General features: G+C 37.9%; 1 protein-coding gene and 1 long non-coding RNA gene across 3 annotated transcripts in view; one reads left to right on the top strand and one right to left on the bottom strand.

Moving 5' to 3' along the window:
* The window catches only part of LOC106089583 (glutamine--fructose-6-phosphate aminotransferase [isomerizing] 2), a 626017-nt gene that overhangs the window by 168585 nt on the left and 436375 nt on the right, over window positions 1-21057 (bottom strand). The gene's annotated exons all lie outside the window — the stretch shown is intronic.
* LOC106089582 (uncharacterized) lies at window positions 479-909 on the top strand. Its single transcript, XR_001221655.1, has 2 exons — window positions 479-669; window positions 732-909. It is a non-coding gene; the product is annotated as an uncharacterized LOC106089582 (long non-coding RNA).

The raw sequence follows: 21057 nt of genomic DNA, 5'->3' as shown, positions 1-21057 counted from the left end.
TTGAAGAAGGACGTCGAAAGACCTAGCACAACTCACTAACCCAAATTTCAGCAAAATCGGATAATAAGTGTGGCTGTAATGGGCCTAAGACGTATCGGTCTTTATAGGGGCTATATGAAGATATAGTCCGATATAGCCCATATTCGAACTGCTTATGGACAAAAAAAAAAAAAAAGAATCTGTGCAAAGTTTCAGCTCAATATCGTCTTAGATTTTTACGGTGAAAACAATTGGGCAAAAGTGATTAAACAAGTTGGGTAGAATATTTGACTAATCTGAACGTAGCTTAAACCATTGTCTTTGTTCTTACAAACTATTATATAAAAACCAATTGTTTACAAATTTACAATTTAGTTTTGTACATTGTTGATAAGTGCTGCTAATTGACATAAGCAGTTTTTGCAAATGAACCATAAATCGGCTTATCAGTTCGCGTTTAAAAATTTATTTTAATTCAGCTATCTGCAGAACCCCTCTGTCAAGGCAACTGTCAGACTTCAGTGTACATTCAAACAACGAAGACGTTTTTACCAATTATAAGCTACAGCTAGAGTGAGAGATCTAAAAATGAAGACTTTCATTGTTCTTATTTTGGTTACATTAATTTTGAGCGCAATTTTCGGTCAAAGCCAAGCCGATGGAATATTTGATAAAATTGGCGATAAAATTGTAAGTGAAGTGAACGCTTATATAGAAGAAATCAAATTCATTTCTATACTAATTTTTTTAAGCAACAAATGGGACATTCCGTGGGCAAATTTGTGCAAAATTCAATGGATGCCGTCGAGGATGCTGTGAAATCAGCAAAAGATAAACTTTCGTAAATAAAAGGCGATGACGCATGTTTTAACACAAAAATAAACTCATCTGCAGCCTTTGGTTGTCATTTATGTTCAGATTAAGCAAATATTTTAAAAGTGTTTCTTATTCCATGCACAAAGTTGGGAGCTTATCACAAAAACCTACAATTGAAACCAAAATAATGTTATCTAATTTGAACAACAAGTTCTGTTCTATGATTCGGAATCTTATGTTAGTAATATCAGGTCGTCTAGCATTCAAAGTTAATTTAAACAAGTAAAAGCGTGCTAAGTTCGGCCGGGCCGAATCTTATATACCCTCCACAATGGATCGCATTTGTCGAGTTCTTTTCCCGGCATCTCTTCTTAGGCAAAACAGGATATAAGAAAAATTTGCTCTGCTATTAGAGCGATATCAAGATATGGTTCGGTTTGGACCACAATTAAATTATATGTTGGAGACCTGTGTAAAATGTCAGCCAATACGAATAAGAATTGCGGCCTTTGGGTGCTCAAGAAGTAAAATAGAGAGATCGATTTATATGGGAGCTGTATCAGGCTATAGACCGATTCAGACCATAATAAACACGTATGTTGATGGTCATGAGAGAATCCGTCAGGCAAATTGGATATTAATTGCGACCTCTACAGGCTCAAGAAGTCAAGATCCCAGATCGGTTTATAATCGGTTATGAACCGATTTGAACCATACTTTGCACAGTTGTTGGATAACATAACAAAACAAGTCGTGCCAAAATTCATTCAAATCGGATAAGAATTGCGCCCTCTAGAGGCTTAAGAAGTCAAGACCCAAGATCGGTTTATATGACAGCTATATCAGGGTATGGACCGATTTGAACCATATTTGGCACAGTTGTTGGATATCATAACAAATACTACGTGCCAAAATTCGTTCAAATTGGCTAAGAATTGCGCCCTCTAGAGGCTCAAGAAGTCAAGACCCAAGATCGGTTTATATGACAGCTATATCAGGTTATGGACCGATTTGAACCATACTTAGCACAGTTGTTGTATATCATAACAAAACACGTCGTGCGAAATTTCATTCAAATCGGATAAGAATTGCGCACTCTAGAGGCTCAAGAAGTCAAGACCCAAGATCAGTTTATATGGCAGCTATATCAGGTTATTGACCGATTTGAACCATACTTGGCACAGTTGTTGGATATCATAGGAAGACACGTCGTGCAGAATTGTCGTAAGAATTGCGCACTCTAGAGGCTCAAGAAGTCAAGATCGGTTTATATGGCAGCTATATCAAAACATGAACCGATATTGCCCATTTACAATACAAACCGACCTTCACTATTTAGAAGTATTTCAAGCGGCTAGCTTTACTCCCTCGGAAGTTAGCGTGCTTTCGACAGACAGACGGACGGACGGACGGACAGACGGACGGACGGACGGACAGACGACGGACGTGGCTAGATCGACATAAAATGTCACGACGATCAAGAAAAGATATACTTTATGGGCTCTCAGACGAATATTTCGAGTAGTTACCAACAGAATGATGAAATTAGTATACCCCCATCCTATGGTGGAGGGTATAAAAATTAATTGAGAAAAAAAACGTCTACTCGAGTTCTTTTTCAGAAAAATATCAAAAACTTTAAGGATATTTACATCGACGTGATTTTATTATTTTGCCATTGTAAGGCCGCTTCGGCGACACTAACATTAAACGTCCTTAGGATGGCAACAAGTCTTGACATGATTCTTATATCAGGAGTCATGGGTCTGTGGAGGAATGGTTCGTGTACTAAGAATTCCTGGATTTAGTCTAACTTTTTTAGTTCTTCCGTCGCTAAGCACTGATGATTCAGTAGCAGCCAGTCTTGAAATAAAAAAAATCTCATTACTGGCTGATTTCCCTATATATGGCACACGATTCAGAGATGCCGCCTTCAAGCCACAAGTTGTTGGTTGAAACCGCTTCTGCATGAAGAAGAACCTCATTGCAGGAAGTAACGCTAGTGCTCACCAAGAAGATATAAGCGCAAGAATATGCGAATGGGAAGTGCCGGATGACCACCGCTTCTCTGATCATCGGTATATGAGTTTAAGCATTGGGGCAAATAACGCAGAAATGGTACCTCGGGTAAACAGAAGAAAGGATAGATTACGGCGCACATTCTACACTACCACCATAGGATGGGGGTATACTTATTTCGTCATTCTGTTTGTAACTCCTCGAAGTATTTGTCTAAGATCCCATATATATTCATGTAAATGGGCCATATCGGTATTTTGATATAGTTGCCATATATACCGATTTTGAATTTTGATTTCTTGAGCCACCAGAGGGCGCAATTCTTCTTCGATTTGGCTGAAATTTTGCATGAGGTGCTTGGCTAAGATTTCCAACAACTGTGATAACGGTTGAAATCGGTCCATAACCTGATATAGCTGACATATAAACCGATCTGGGATCTTGATATCTTGAGCTTCTAGAGGACGCAATTATTATTACCGTCCATCTTTCCGTCCGTCCGTCCGTCTGTCTGTCAAAAGCATGCTAACTTTTGAAGGAGTAAAGCTAGCCGCTTCAAATACTTTTTATTAGTTTATGGGCGAAATCGGTCCATGTTTTGATATAGCTGCCATATAAACTGATCTTGGGTCTTAACTTCTTGAGCCTCTAGAGGGCGCAATTCTCAATTCTGACATTTTCCACGTAGTGTTTTGGTATCACTTCCAACAACTGTGTTAAGAATGATTCAAATCGTTTCATAATCTGGTATAGCTGTCATATAAACCGATCTTGGATATGGCGCAAGTCGGTTAATAACATGATATAGCTGCCATATAATATAAATAATATGGTCTGAATCGATCAATAACTTGATGTTGCTCCCATATAAACCTATCTGCCGATTTTACTTCTTGAGCCCCTACAAGGCGCAATTCTTATCCGAATGTACTGAAATATTACGCAATGACTTCTACAATGTTCAGCATTCAGTTATGGTCCGAATTGGACTATAACTGGACATAGCTCCAATAGCCTAAGAACTATTCAATATTCTTTGTTTGCCTAAAATGAGATACCGCGCATAGAGTTCGACAAATGCGATCCATGGTGGAGGGTATATAAGATTCGGCCGGCCGAACTTAGCACGCTCTTACTTGTTTATTTGGTTTATAATGGCATTAGAGAGCTTGTATCACACACAATAACAGAGTCATCTGCAAAAAAACAACTAAATGCCTTTGAAGTACTTTCAAATCACTTTCAAAACTAGAGCTGGTCATATTGACAAGGTTACTTGACCACTGTAGTAGTGTATTAAGCGGAGATCACTGCAATCAAAGAAGTGGTGGAATGATTAAGATGTAAAGTCATACCGACAACTGGTATAAATATCTTCTCAGATAGCCAGACATTGAATTCTTGGAGAACGTATTTTTGAATTCGAGAACCGGCCTCAACTGTCGCAGATCTTTTAACGAGATGGCTGAACAATTCAAAATTCACCTGTTCTGCGTGCCGGGCCACAGAGATATCCCAGGGAATTGTAAAGCGGACGAGCTTACGAGACAAGGAACTACCCTACACATTCCAGGGATACTGGAATCTGTGGTTATGCTTCTACCGACATGTAAGCCAAATTTTTAGGACCAGGCCGGAAGGACAACGAATGATAGATGCTCACAAAGGGGGGGCTGTGAGAATTCCAATATTATGTGGCCTAATCTGAACTTGAGAACATCTGGTATGCCGCACTGGCAGTCGGAAGGAGTTTCACTTTAGTTTCTCATTTCATGAAGAACTTGTCTGATTTAACGGATGTGAACATTCGCAAGTTGTTGGGCTTTTTAAAGCAATCTAGATGGTTCAGAGGTAGAAGGCATCTTTCTTCCTCTGTTCCTGTGAATTCACAGTGGACGAAAACGTCTTAGTGGGTCTGATGGCAGACTTCTACTTTGCGAAAATTTTGGATCATATGTTTATAGTTTCATGGGGAAATATTTTTTGCGGTTTAAACTCTCAAACTTTGCCAATGGCTCTCTGCATGTACATACGGCAAATCCTGTCTTTTTTGCCTTTCGAAAAAGTTGGATTTGCAGTTTAATTTCCTGTCTAGCAACACACCCTGGTATTTTGCACTTGCAGTAAATGGACCATTCTCTCCTCCCAAGGAGACAGGTGCAACTGTGGGTAAATTGTGTCTCCTGCTGAAAAAAACAAAGTATATTTCTAAGAGAGCTGGGGAACTTTTTCTTAGCCCCAATAGCTACGTCATTTTTGCTTTTACACCTTTTTCTTCCAGCGACAATAATTTATATTTAATGGCTATATTCCAAAGTACACTTCAGGAGTGGTTATCGTATTATCTAGTAAAAATTTTACCCAAAGTTGGTATTAAACTTTTATTACACTCTATGAAAATTTTCTGACTGTCAAATCAAGCTTTATGTCCACGGTTAAGTCAAATCGGTAGATCGGTTAAATGGGAGCTTTGTCAAAACTTACGTTAATGAGAGGCGTTTTACATAATAAATTTTGTCCTCGATTAAGTTTTTGAAAATAGAGTTCTGTTTTCAGCAAAGGTAAGGTTAAAGCATAGGTGCTCAATTCACACATATTCTTGTTCTCTTGGCTTCAGTCGTTGTTGATACAGCAACGAATGAACACGCTTGAGTGTACGTATCATTTTTATACCCACAACCGAAGGATGGGGGTATATTCATTTTGTCATACTGTTTGCAACACATTGAAGTATCCATTTCGACCCTATAGTGTATATATATTCTTGATCGGCGTAAAAATCAAAGACGAAACCACGCTACAGTCTTTAAAAATAGAGATACTGCGCTGAAACTTTGCAAATATTCTTTTTTTTGTCCATAAGCAGAGTGGGTTCGAAGATGGGCTATATCGGACTATATCTTGATATAGCCACCATATAGACCGATCCGCCGATTTAGGATCTTGGGCCCATAAAAGGCGCATTTATTGTCCGATGTCGTCCAAATCTGGGACAGCGAGTAAGGTAAGGCCCCTCGACATCCTTCTGCAATATGGCACAGATCGGTACAGATTGGGATATAGGTGCCATATAGACCGATGTCTCGATTTAAGGTTTTGGGCCCATAAAATGCGCATTTATTGTCAGATGTCGCCGCAATTTAGGATAGTGAGGTGTGTTAGGCTCTTTGATATCTTTCTGCAATTTGGCTATGATCGGTCTAGATTTGGATATAGCTGCCATATAGACCGATCTCTCTATTTAAGGTCTTGCGCCCATTAAAGGCGCATTTATTGTCCGATGTCGCCAAAATTTGGGTCAGTGAGTTAAGTTAAGCCCTTCGACATTCTTCTTCAATTTGACTCAGATGGGGTCAGATTTGGATATATCTGCCATATAGACCGATCTCTCGATTTAAGGTTTTGGGACCATAAAAGGCGCATTTATTGCCCGATTTCGCCGAAATTTGAGAAAGTGAGTTGTATTATGCTCTTCGACATTTTTCTGAAGCTTGGTCCACATCGGTCCAGATTTGAATAGAGCTGCCATATGGACCGATATCTCGACTTAAAGTCTTCGCCCTATAAAAGGCGCATTTATAATCCGATTTCACTGAAATTTGACTTAGTGACTTATGTTAGGCTTTTCGACATCCGTGTCGTATATGGTTGATATCGATTTATTTTTATACCCCCACCATAGGATGGGGGTGTTCTAATTTCGTCATTCTGTTTGTAACACCTCGAAATATTCCTCTCAGACCCCATATGGTATATACATTCTTCATCGCCATGACATTTTATTATCAAGATCGAGTTGTAATAAATCGTGCTCAGAAGGAACACAGAAGTATTGGAAAATTTTGACGTCATCAGCATACATTAAGATTAAAGAATTTTTAATAACACAAAGTAAATCATTTATAAACAGATTAAAAAGAATTGAACCCATATGGCTGCACTGTGAAACACCGGATTTCACAATAACTGACTTAGAAAAAGAATCGCCGAAGTGTACATGTCCAGATAAGCAAGAACCACCCCAATTTAATAATGCAGGAGAAAACCGATTTTACCGAGCTTAAACAGAAGTAGGCCATGATTTACTTTATCAAACGCCTTACTAAAGTCGGTATATATAACATCAGTCTGTTTCCTCTTGACTTCTTAAGCCTTTAGAGACGCACATCCTATCCGATTTCGCCGAAATTTTGCATGATGTGTTTCGTTATGACTTTCAACAAGTGCGCAAAGTATGGGTCAAATCGGTTCATAACCTGATATAACTGCCATATAAACCGATCTTGACTTCTTCAGCCTCTATAGGGCGCAATTATTATCTGATTTGTGTGAAATTTGTACAACATGACCTTCAACATACGTGTCAAATATGGTCTGAATCAGTCTATAGCCTCATACAGCTCCCCTATAAAACGCGCCCCTAAGGGGCACAATTCTTATTCGATTTGCCTGAAATTTTACACAATGACTTCTACAATGGTCTCTAACATTCATACCATAATGATCCGAATCTGACCATAACTTGATATACCTCCAATAGCTTTTTGCCTAAAAAGAGACAGTGGGAAAAGAACTCGACAAATGCGATCTATGGTGGAGGTATAAAAGTTTCGGCCCGGCTAAGCACGCTTTTATTTGTTAAAAGTCCAATATTTTGTTATACACAATTGAACAATGACTTGTATTTATTAGTATTTGGTCCAAATCGGAACATATTTCGATATAGCTGCTATGGGGCATAAGGTATGCAGTTTTCACCGGATTTTGACGAAAGGTGGTTAACACATATACCCGAGGTGGTAGGTATCCAAAGTTCGGCACGGCCGAACTTAAAGCCTTTTTACTTGTTTGTCCATAAGCAGGTTAATTTCGAAGATGGGCTATAACGGACTATATCTTGATATAGCTCCCATATAGACCGATCCGCAGATTTAGGGTCTTAAGCCCATAAATGAAACATTTACTATCCAATTTTGCTGAAATTTTGGACAGTGAGTTGTGTTAAGCTATATATATATATATATATAGCTATCATATAGACGGATATCTTGATTAAAGGTTTGGGGCTCATAATAGGCGCATTTATGGTCCGATGTCGCCGAAATTTATAACAGTGAGTTGTGCTGGGCCCCTCGACATCTTTCTGCAATTTGACCAAGATCGCATCAGATTTGGATGTAGCTACCATATAGACCGATCTCTCGATTTAAAGTCTTGGCCCCATAAAAGGGACATCTATTGGGTTGCCTAAAAAGTAGTTGCGGAAGTAAATGCATTTTTAATAAAGCTTAGAATGAACTTTAATCAAATATATAACTGCCATTTTGTTCGATAACCTTTTGCCATCTTCCTGGCAAATTTAGTATTCCACGCTCATAGAACTTCTGGCCTTTATCTGCAAAAAACTGAACCAAGTGCGATTTTATAGCCTCATCATTGCCGAAAGTTTTACCATTTAAAGAGTTCTGCAAAGATCGAAGTAAATGGTAGTCTGATGGTGCAAGGTCAGGGCTATATGGTGGATGCATCAAAAGTTCCCAGCCAAGCTCACTCAGATTTTGGCGAGTGACCAAAGATGTGTGCGGTCTAGCGTTGTCCTGGTGGAATATGACAACTTTACGATTGACCAATTCTGGTCGCTTCTCCTAGATGGCTGTATTCAATTTGTCCAATTGTTGACAGTAAACATCCGAATTAATCGTTTGGTTCCTTGGAAGCAGCTCAAAATATACCACACCCTTCCAATCCCACCAAACAGACAGCATAACCTTCTTTTGGTGGATATCTGCCTTTGAAGTGGTTTGAGCTGGTTCACCATGCTTGGACCATGATCGTTTTCGACTAACGTTGTTGTAAACAATCCATTATTCATCTCTAGTTATGATTCGTTTTAAAAATGGATCGAATTCATTGCGTTTAAGGTTCATATCACAAGCGTTGATTCGGTTTGTTAAATGAATTTATTTCAATACATGTGGTACCCATATTAAAATTGACGCCAAACAAAGAAATGTAAAAAAAATTTCGCGCACTTTTTTTCGAAAGCAAGCTAAAAGTAACAGCTGATAACTGACAGAAGAAAGAATGCAATTACAGAGTCACAAGCCGTTGAAAAAATTTGTCAACGCCGACTATATTACTATTGTACTATATTACCGACAATTACTTATTGGGCAACCCAATATAATCCGATTTCGATAAAATTTGACACCGTAACTTATGTTAGGCTTTTGTCATCCGTATCGTATATGGATATAGCAACCCAGGAGACCAATATTTTGTTCTACAAATTTGAACAATGCCTTGTACTTATTAGACCACTCAATATCCGCGCCAAATTTGGTATAAATCGGGCCATTTTTTGATATAGCTGCCATAGGGGCATAAATATTTTTCACTCGATTTTGACGATAGCTGGTTTACATATATATCCGAGGTGGTGGGTATCCAAATTTCGGCCCGGCCGAACTTAACGCCTTTTTACTTGTTCAATATAACTTTTTTAAATTTTAAAACAATGTTTTATTCTGATTTAACGCTGGACAGGAAAGAAACAATTATTTAATTTTCTTTATATAATGTTCACTTTAAAAACCCCTTAATTGATTCTGTCATATTATTTAATTTTCAATCATATAGAGAATTAAACATATTTTTAGAGGGTAGCACACGCATACAATCTTATTTTCATTTTGTGCACCTCCGCTCTGCTACAACCCTTTAAATCAAAATTAATACTTTTACCGCCGCAGAGAATTGAACTCATGATCTCATGCTTGGTATTCTTGCAAGCATTCCTTGTCCAGCGACGGGTAAAATAGCTGTCCTTAGCTATCGCTTAGCAATTTATGCTATTTTGGTTCGGTGCGCTCTCTTTACACAAGTAGAAAACAAAACACGAAAATTATTCTAAGCAGATTATACAATAATTCGAGGAGGTCGTGTTATTGCTTGGCATTCGCGTTAACATAAACACATATAATCAGTGTTGCCAGATTGGAGGTACGGGAATTTTGTTGGGAAAAAAAATTAAAATTGGGGATTTTCAAGGATTTTCCATCATCATAGGTCGGGTAAGACAGCGGCATCCAAAATGTAAAGATAAATTTTTATACCCACCACCATAGGACGGAGGGTATACTTATTAATTCATTTCGTTCGTAACACCTCGAAATATACATAAATTGTATACATTCTTTATGGTCTTGACATTCTAAGTCGATCTAGCAATGCCCGTCCCTCCGTTCGCCTTCCGAAATCGAACGAATGAATCTACTTCCTTGAAATTTCGATATAGCTCCCATATAAAGTGGTCTTTCGACTCTGAGCCCCAGAAACTGCAAGTTTTATCCGATTGGGCTGAAATGCACGTAGTCTTCTATTCTACTTCTAATAATCGTGCCAATTATGGTCCATTTTTATACCCACCACTGAAGGATGGGGGTATATTCATTTTGTCATTCCGTTTGCAACACATCGAAATATCCATTTCCGACCCTATAAAATATATATATTCTTGATCGGCGTAAAAATCTAAGACGATCTAGATATGTCCGTCCGTCTGTCTGTCCAAAAATAGAGATATTGAGCTGAAATGTTGCACAAATCCTTTTTTGTCCATAAGCAGGTTAAGTTCGAAGATGGGCTATATCGGACTATATCTTGATACTTAGACCAATAAAAGACACATTTATTATCCGATTTTGCTGAAATTTTGGACAGTGAGTTGTGTTAGGCCCATCGACATCCTTCGTTAATTTGGCCCAGATCGATCCAGATTTGGATATAGCTGCCATATAGACCGATCCGCAGATTTAAGGTCTTAGGCCCATTAAAGTCACATTTATTATCCGATGTTGCTGAAATTTGGGACACTGAGTTTTGTTAGGCCCCTCGACATCCTTCGTCAATTTGGCCCAGATCGATCCAGATTTGGATATAGCTGCCATATAGACCGATCCTCCGATTTAGGGTCTTAGGCCCATAAAAAGTCACATTTATTATCCGATTTTGCTGAAATTTGGGACAGTGCCCCTCGACATCATTCATCAATTTGGCCCACATCGGTCAAGATTTGGATATAGTTGCCATATAGACCGATCCTCCGATTTAGGGTTTAAGGCCCATAAAAGCCACATTTATTATCCGATTTTGCTGAGATTTGGGAGAGTGAGTTGTGTTTGGCCCTTCGACATCCTTCGTCTATTTGGCTCAGATCGGTCCAGATTTGGATATAGCTGTCATGTAGACCAATCCTCCGATTTAGGGTCTTAGTCCCATAAAAGGCGCATTTATTATCCGATATCGCCGAAAGTTGGGACATTGAGTTAAATTAAACCCCTTGATATAGTTCTGCATTATGGAACACATCGGTGAAGATTTGGATATAGCTGTCATATAGACCGATCTCTCGGTTTTGGGGCCAGAAAAAGCGCATTTATTGTCCGATGTTGCGGCAATTTGGGACAGTGAATTGTGTTGGGCCCTTCGACATCCTTCTTTAATTTCACTCAGATCGGTTCAGATTTGGATATAGCTGCCATATAGACCAATCTCTCGATTTAATATTTTGGGCCTATAAAAGGCGCATTTATTGTCCGATGATTCCGAAATTTGGGACAGAGATTTAAGTTAAGCCCCCCCACATATTTCTGCAATTTGGTCTAGATCGATCCAGATTTGCATATAGCTGCTATATAGACCGATATCTCGATTTAAAGTCTCGGCCCCAAAAAAGGCGCATTTATAATCCGATTTAATTGAAATTTGACACATTGACTTTTGTTAGGCTTTTCGACATCCGCATATGGTTCAGATCGGTTTATTTTTATACCCTCCATCATAAGATGGGGGGTATACTAATTTCGTCATTCTGTTTGTAACTACTCGAAATATTCGTCTGAGACCCCATAAAGTATATATATTCTTGATCGTCGCGACATTTTATGTCGATCTAGCCATGTCCGTCCGTCTGTCCGTCCGTCCGTCCGTCCGTCCGTCTGTCTGTCGAAAGCACGCTAAATTCCGAAGGAGTAAAGCTAGCCGCTTGAAATTTTGCACAATTACTTCTTATTAGTGTAAGTCGGTTGGTATTGTAAATGGGCCATATCGGTCCATGTTTTGATATAGCTGCCATATAAACCGATCTTGGGTCTTGACTTCTTGAGCCTCTAGCGTGCGCAATTCTTATCCGATCAGAATGAAATTTTGCACGACGTATTTTGTTATGAAATCCAACAACTGTGCCAAGTATGGTTGAAATCGGTTAATAACCATATAAACCGATCTGGGATCTTGACTTCTTGACCCCTAGAGGTCGCAATTATTATCCGGTATGCCTGAAATTTTGTGCGACGTATCCTCTCATGACCATCAACAAACGTGTTTATTATGGTCTGAATCGGTCTATAGCCCGATACAGATCCCAAATAAATCGTTCTCTCTCTTTTACTTCATGAGCCCCAATGGGCGCAATTCTTATACGAATTGGCTGAAATTTTACTCAGGTCACCAACATATAATTTAATTGTGGTCCAACCCGGACCATATCTTGATATCGCTCTAATAGCAGAGCAAATCTTTTCTTATATCCTTTTTTGCCTAAGAAGAGATGCCGGGAAAAGAACTCGACAAATGCGGTCCATGGTGGAGGGTATATAAGATTCGGCCCAGCCGAACTTAGCACGCTTTTATTTGTTAGATATAGCCACTAAAAAGACCAATATTTTGTTATACATAATTGAACATTGACTTGTACTTATAAGTATTTGGTCCAAATAGGATCATATTTCGATGTAACTGCTATAGAAAATAAGTTATGCATTTTTCACCGGATTTGACGAAAGGTGTTTTACATATATACCCGAGGTGGTGGGTATCGAAAGTTCGGCCCGGCCGAATAATATAATTTTATTTCGCGTAATAAATAATATTACGCGAAATAAAATAACAAGTAAAAAGGCGAAAAATGCGATAAGTTGCCTTTTTACTTGTTATTTTATTTCGCGTAGAGTGAAATAATTTTACTCACACATACATACTCAGAATATGTGCCCATCTCTGCTCTAGTCTGCCGACATAATTTATGATGAAATAAGTATTACTGCGTAGTAATGAGTTCCTCATCAAATGCTAGACGAAATCGCTATCTATGAAACCAGTAGATGCTATTAATAAGGTCGTTTGGTTTTCTATTTGTAATAGAAACTTGGAACCCCACGGTCTACAGCCGGACAATATCCGGTATATGAATTTTGTTCAAAACTAAACAAATTTTAACCAGTAAGGAAAGGCAAAAGTCGGGCGTTGCCGACTGTATAATATTCTACACCTACCCTATAAATACAAAGTAGAAGTATATCTAATTCTGAATCAATTTTGATGGAACTCGGCAGATGTTTTCAGATGGGTTATTAAAATCCCCGTATCAAATTTCGAGCAAAGCAAATATGTTCAAAATGTAACAACTACTGTTGACAAATGACAACAAATTACCCAAAATCTGACGAACATATATGTGGGAGCTACATCGAAATCTAAATCAATGTTGATCAAACTTCTTAGATATTGTGGTAGTCATCGAGGAAAGCGTTGTGCACAATTTTGGCAAGATTGTTCAATAAATGCGCTTGCAGTGGCTTATGAAGTGAAAATATACATATATGGCAGCTATATCTAAATGTGAGCCAATTTCTTCTTAAATTCACCAGTAATATTAAGAGACATAAGAAAAATCTTCCTGCCAAATTTCGAGAAAATAGGTTAACATATGAGAAACTTAATGCAATATTTCTCAAAATCGGACGAACATACATATGGGAGCTATAATTAAATCTGAACAGATTTCGACCAATCATTATGGATATTTGGGAAGTCGTCGAGAAAACATTGTACAAAATTTTGGCAAAGATTGGGCAATAAATACGCTTGCAGTGGCTCTAGGCGTGAAAATCGGGCGATATATATATATATATGGCAGCTATATCTAAATCTGGAACGATTTCTATGAAATTCACCAGTAATATCGAGAGTCAAGAGAAAATCCTTCCTACCAAATTTCAAAAGATTCGGTTAACAAATTACTTTTATTGCATTATTACTGCAAATCGGACGAACATATATATGGGAGCTATATTCAAATCTGAACCGATTTCTATTAAATTCACCAGTAATGTCGAGAGTCAAAAAAAATTCTACCTGCCAAATTTCGAGAGAATTGGTTAACAAGTGACCATTTTATTGCATTATTACTGCAAATCGGACGAACATATATATGGGAGCTATATCTAAATCTGAACCGATTTTTTCCAATTTCAATAGGCTTTATCTCTAGGCCGAAACACATGCCTATATCAAATTTGAGGACGATGGGATGAAAATTGCGACCTGTAGTTTGTTCACAAATTAACATGGACAGACGGACAGACAGATAGACGGACAGACGGACATAGCTAAATCGAATCAGAAAGTGATTCTTAATCGATCAGTATACTTATCAATGGTCTACCTTTTGGTAGACACTAAGTTATTATACCCTGTACCACAGTGGTGTAGGGTATAAAAACTGTAGCGTGACATACAAGCACATTGCATTACATAATGATTTTTTTTAAGATAAAATTTTATTGCTGAGCTTGTTTTAAAGTAGATGACATCAAACCACACTTATGCTACATAGGGGTAAAAGCCAATACCTACTATTGCACAGGAAGGATTATTGAGGTTACCAATCTGTTTCCAAAGTTATTTGAAATTTAATTAAAACGTATTGTCATTCCAACAACGTCAATTGCCGGTAATTCTGTTGTCCTTTTTTCCCATATATTCCTTTGAGGTTTCATTGAAGTCCAACAAAAATTCTCATTTGTAATCTATATTCTTCAGTCTCGAATCTAGTAAAATGACATTGCAATTTGTGTACAGAGCAATCATCGGCATGTGAGCAGTTAGTTGGGTATGTTGATGGTGGGTGGGACAGTGTCTTTCATCAAACTGACCATGTGTTGAATGTTTGATTTCCATGCAGTGATGTGGCTCATGAAATCCAGAGCTGCAAAAAACCTAACGAAAAGATGTATAAATGAAGAAAGATATCTCACATACGCACATTAGAGGATATATACACATATGCATACAGCAAAGAATGAAATATCCTGTGCGCCTTTGTGTATAAAAGAATGCACAGGATGATAGTCTTTAATTAAAATTTTGCGTTTCCGCTTGCGTTGCAAAGGCGTTCAACTTGTCACTGTAGATTGTGTTCAGAAATCTAATTAAAAGATTCTAGGGTTGTGGATGTCGAATATATACACATTTTTATAAAGGGTGGCCCAAGGAGAAGTTGCATAACCGCTAGAAGAGCAACACATACTACCTCTATATGTGAAACGTCCGTTACACAAGCGTTACATTTACTAAATGGAAACCCTACACTCAACAACAAGTTGGAACAAATATATTCAATTGGATAAGCAAATACTATCCAACCAAAAAATTATGTAAACTATTTTTTTGCTTTCTTCTATACTCAGAAATAAGTGGTGCGTAGAATAAATTAAACAAGTAAAAAGGCTTTAAGTTGGGCCGGGCCGAACTTTGGATACCCACCACCTCGGGTAAACCACCTTTCGTAAAAATTCGGTGGAAAATGCATACCTTATGCCCCATAGCAACTATATCGCAACATCTTCCGATTTGGACGAAATGCTAATAAGAACAAGTCATTGTTCAATTGTGTGTAACAAAATATTGGTCTTTTTAGTAGCTATATCTACAAATAATCCGATCTGAACCATATACGACACGGATGTCGGAAAGCCTAATATAAGTCACTGAGTCAAATTACAGTGAAATCGAATTATAAATGGGCTTTTTATGAGGCCAAGACTTTAAATCGAGATATTGGTCTATATGGCAGCTATATCCAAAACTGGACCGATTTGAGCCAAATTAAAGAGAAAGTCGAAGGGCCTAACCCAACACACTTTCCCAAATTTCGGCGAAATCGTACAACATATGCGGCCTTTATGGGTCCAAACCCTTAAATTGAGAGATCGGTCTGTATGGCATCTGGATTATTGTGGCGTTTATGGGCCTAAGACCCTAAGTCGGCGGATCGATCTATATGGCAGCTACATTCAAATCTGAACCGATCTGAGAGAAATTGAAGAGGGATGTCGAAGGGCCTAACATAACCCACTGTCCCAAATTGCGGCGACATCGGTCAATAAATGCGCGTTTTATGGCCCCAAAACCTAAAACCGAGAGATCGGTCTATATGGCAGCTTTATCCAAATCTGGACCGATCTGTGCCATAATGCAGAAGTATATCAAGGAGCTTAACTTAACTTACTTTCCCAAATTTCGGCGACACCGGACATAAAATGGGTCTTTTATGGGCCTAAGACCCTAAATCGGAGGATCGGTCTATATGGCAGCTATATTCAAATCTGGACCGATCTGAGCCAAATTGACGGAGGATTTTGAAGGGCCTAACACAACTTACTGTCTTAAATTTCATCAAAATCAGATAATAAATATGATTTTTATGGGCCTAAGACCCTAAATCGGCGGATCGGTCTATATGAGAGCTTTATCAAGATATAGTCCGATAAATCCCATATTCTGTTGAAATTTGGCATTCTGTCAAAATTTGGATCTTATGACTCTCGATATTATTGGTGAATTTTATAGAAATCAGTTCAGATTTGGATTAGCTCCCAAATATATGTTCGTCCGATTTGCAGTAATACAGCAATAAAATGGCCGTTTGTTTACCGATTCTGTCGAAATTTGGAAGGATTTTCTTATGACCCTTTTACTGGTGAATTTTATAGAAATCGGTTCAGATGGATATAGCTTTCATATATATGTTCGTCCGATTTGCAGTAATACAGCAATAAAATGATTATAGTTAACCGATTCTCTCGAAATTTTGCAAGAAGGACTTTCTTATGACTCTCAATATTACTGATGAATTTTATTGAAATCGGTTCAGATTTGGATATAGCTCCCATATATATATTCGTCCGATTTGCAGTAATACTGCAATAAAATGATCATTAGTTAACCGATTCTCTCAAAATTTTGCAGGAAGGATTTTCTTATGACTCTCGATATTTCTGGTGAACTTTATAGAAATCGGTTCAGATTTGGATATAGCTCCCATATATATGTTCGTCCGATTTGCAGTAATACAGCAATAAAATGGCCATTTGTTGACCGATTCTGTCGAAAATTGGTAGGAAGGATTTTCTTATGACCCTCAATTTTACTGGTAAATTTTATAGAAATCGGTTCAGATGGATATAGCTTCCATATATATGTTCGTCCGATTTGCAGTAATACAGCAATAAAATGATTATTAGTTAACCGATTCTCTCGAAATTTAGCAAGAAGGATTTTCTTATGACTCTCGATATTACTGGTGAATTTAATAGAAATCTGTTCAGATTTAGGCATAGCTCACATAAATATATATCGCCCGATTTTCACTCCTAGACCCACTATAAGCGCATTTATTGACCAATCTTCCCAGAATTTTGTATAACTCCTTCCTCGAAGAGTTCCACAATATCCATAAAGTTTGATCGAAATCGGTTTAGATTTAGATATAGCTCCCATCTCCCGTCATTTGTCAACCGTAGTTATTACATTTTGAACATACTTGCTTTGCTCGAAATTTGATACAATAATTTTAATAACCTATCAGAATACATCCGCCGAGGTCCACCAAAATTGGTTCAGATTTAGATAGAAAGTCCCACTTTTGTATTTAAAGGGTATGTGTAGGGTATTATAAAGTCGGCAGCGCTCGACTTTTGCCTTTCCTTACTGGTTTTTATTCCGTTATATATTTACTATATGCCGGAGCTTATAAATATCACAATTAAAATCGTTCTAAGTTCGGCCGGGCCGAATGTTATATACCCTCCACCATAGATCGCATTTGTCGAGTTCTTTTCCCGGTGTCTCTTTTTTGGTAAACAAAGTAAAGGAAAGGATAAAAAAATATTGCTATGATATTGGAGCTATATCAAGTTGTAGTCCGATCTGTCCATAAATTAATTGAATGTTGAACACTGTAGAAGTCATTGTGTAATATTTCAGTCCATTCGGATAAGAACTGGGCCTTGTAGGGGCTCAAGAAGCAAAATCGGTACATCGGTTTATATGAGAGTCGTGTCAAGCTACATATCGATTCAAACCATATTGGACACGTATATTGAAAGTTATGGGAGAAGCCGGGGTACAAAATTTCTGCCAAGTCGGATGTGAATTGAGCCCTCTAGAGGCTCAAAAAGTTGAAATCCCAGATCGGTTTATATGATAGCTATACCAGGTTATGTACCGATTTGCGACATATTTACAAGAGTTGTTGGAAGACATAACAAAACACTTCGCGTAAGATTTCAGACAAAGCGGATAAGAATTGCGCACTCTAGCGGTTAAAAAGTCAAGATCAAAGATTGGTTTATATGGCAGCTATAACAGGTTGTAGCCCGATTTCGACCCTACTTCGCACAGTTGTTGGAAGTGATACCAAAACACCACGTGCAAAATTACAGCCAAATCGGAAAAGAATTGCTCCCTCTCAGAAGTCAAGACCCAAGATCGGTTTATCAGTCAAGACCCAAGATCGGAATATTAGGTTATGAACCGATTTGAACCATACTAAGCATAGTTGTTGGAAATGATACCAAAACACTACGTGCTAAAGTACAACCAAATCCGATAAGAACTGCTATAAAAGAAGATAAGAACCCTATAAAAGCTCAAGAAGTCAAGACCCAAGATCGGTTTATATGGCAGCTATATCAGGTTATATTGCGATTTTAACCATACTTAACACAATTGTTGGAAGTGATACTAAAACACTCAGTTCAATTGGATAAAAATTGCGCCTTCTAAAAGCTCAAGAAGTCAAGACCCACGATCGCTTTATATGAAAGCTATATCAAAACGAGACCCGATTTGGGCCATTTACAATCCCAACTGACCAATAAAAAGTATTGGTGCAAAATTTTAAGTGCTTAACTTTACTCTTCTGTAAGCGCTTAACTTTACTCTTCCTAGATCGACTTAAAATGTAATGACGATCAAGAATATATATACTTTATGGGATCTTTGGCGCATATCTCGAGGTGTTACAAACAACATAACGAAATAAGTACACCCCAATCCTATGGTGGAGGTATAATAAAATTAAATAAATTTTAAAATGCATACGTATGGTATTTTAACGAAATATGTATATTGAAATACGGAGTACAAATATGCAATGGAATTTTTTCCAAGCTTAGTAGAATAAGGAACAGCGAAGCAGGTCCAGTTTAGTTATTTTATTAAACTTCCTTCCTGATTCACATTGAAATGAGTGAAGAGGCACCAGCAATATCCTTAGCGTCTTCTCCAACAAAGATGCATTTTAAAAATCCCCAAATTGAAGCGAATATGTTATGACGGCGACATCTCCTGTAATGCCTAATTCATGAATGATATACAACTTCTCTCACACAACCACAGAAAATTGTTCTTGCATTACATTTTAGACATAAAACGTTTGGGCCAAAGAACATGAGAAGGTGAAATAAAAAAAAAAAATGAAACAAAGTACACTTTGGAGGAATAATAAAGCAAAGACCAGCTAAACAGAATAACAAGAAGCATGGTTTATTTTAAATTCGTTGATATCCAAGGGTACTTCGAAATTATTGAAGCCTTGGCATTAAGAATTTCAATTGTGCCAAGAGAGTAAATCGCTCCCTCCCCATACATACTACTTTCGAAGCATGTGCAATTTCATTTAATGGGGCGTTATTCAGACAATTACAATTCTAGACGTGTTTCGGGATTGTAAATTCTACGTAGCCACTGAACTCAGAATGTCCACCTCACTGGTCATATACCTGTGGTTGCGCTGTTGTGTGTTGTGCTTGGAAGCATCGACACGATAATGTGCCACACAACAGACAATGGAAATTAAATACAGTGCGTAATTAAATTCATTCCCAAAAGCCATTACCTCATAAATGCAAACACTCCGGATTATTTATAATCTTCACAGATCTCTTCACCAAACACACAGAGCCAGATAATACTGTAAGCTGTCCACTAATTAAGCTCAGCGCAATTCTCCAAACTCCTGCCTTCTAAAAGCCGCCTACTTCAACAGCACATATACATACATATTTCAACAAGCTGCAATAACATGATTCTTCATTATGTCGTCCATTTAATGCCAATTGTAGTATTTGCGCAGGACGTGCGTGTTCTGTAGAAGTGTAATGGGATGTACTGTGAAAATTGAAGGTGCTTCTGCGAATCCTTTTCATTTGCTTCATTTGCCTTATTAACACATGATATCATGATAATATGGGACACAAATAAAAGGTATTTGGAAGTTGAGTGCATCTGATATCGATATTTTGGCCAGAAGTTTCCCTATTACGAAAATGGAGGAATAAAATGCAAACATTACTATTAAATTTGAGTCCAAATATCCGTGTCACCCGTAAACAAACTTCTATCGTTTATAAACCGTTTAAATTCAGATCATGATAATGAAGGATTGAAATGAAAAGTTGAGAACAAATCATACTTTAGCGGCAGGTAACTAGGTGGCGGCATTGTCGTTCGTATTTTCAAAATTGCCACAAAATGTGGCATACATTTAACAAGTAAGAGCATGCTAAGTTGGGTCGTGCCGAATCTTATATACCCTCCACCATGGATCGCATTTGTCGAGTTCTATGCGCTGTATTTCTTTTTAGGCAAACAAAGAATATTGAATAAGAACTGTTATGCTATTGGAGCTATATCAAGTTATAGTCCGATTCGACCATAAATGAATGCTGAACATTGTAGAAGTCATTGTGTAATATTTCAGTTCATTCGGATAAGAATTGCGTCTTATAGGGGCTCCAGAAGCAAAATCGGGATATAGGTTTATATGGGAGCTTTATCAGGCTATTGATCGATTCAGACTATATTAGACACGTATGTTGAAGGTCATGAGAGAAGCCGTTGTACAAAATTTCTGGAAAATTGGATGAGAATTACGCCCTCTAGAGGCTCAAGAAGTCAAGCTCACAGATCGGTTTATATGGCAGCTATATCAGGTTATGTACCGATTTATGCCATACTTAGCACAGTTTTTAGAAGTCATAACGAAACACCACGCGTAAAATTTCAGACAAATCAGATAAGAGTTGCGCGCTCTATTGGCTCAAGAAGTCAAGATTC

This window comes from Stomoxys calcitrans, chromosome 2, assembly GCF_963082655.1.
Source record: "Stomoxys calcitrans chromosome 2, idStoCalc2.1, whole genome shotgun sequence".
Lineage (NCBI taxonomy): Eukaryota > Metazoa > Arthropoda > Insecta > Diptera > Muscidae > Stomoxys > Stomoxys calcitrans.
The sequence above is the reverse complement of the archived record's forward strand: the minus strand, read 5'-3'. Positions and strand labels throughout refer to the sequence as shown.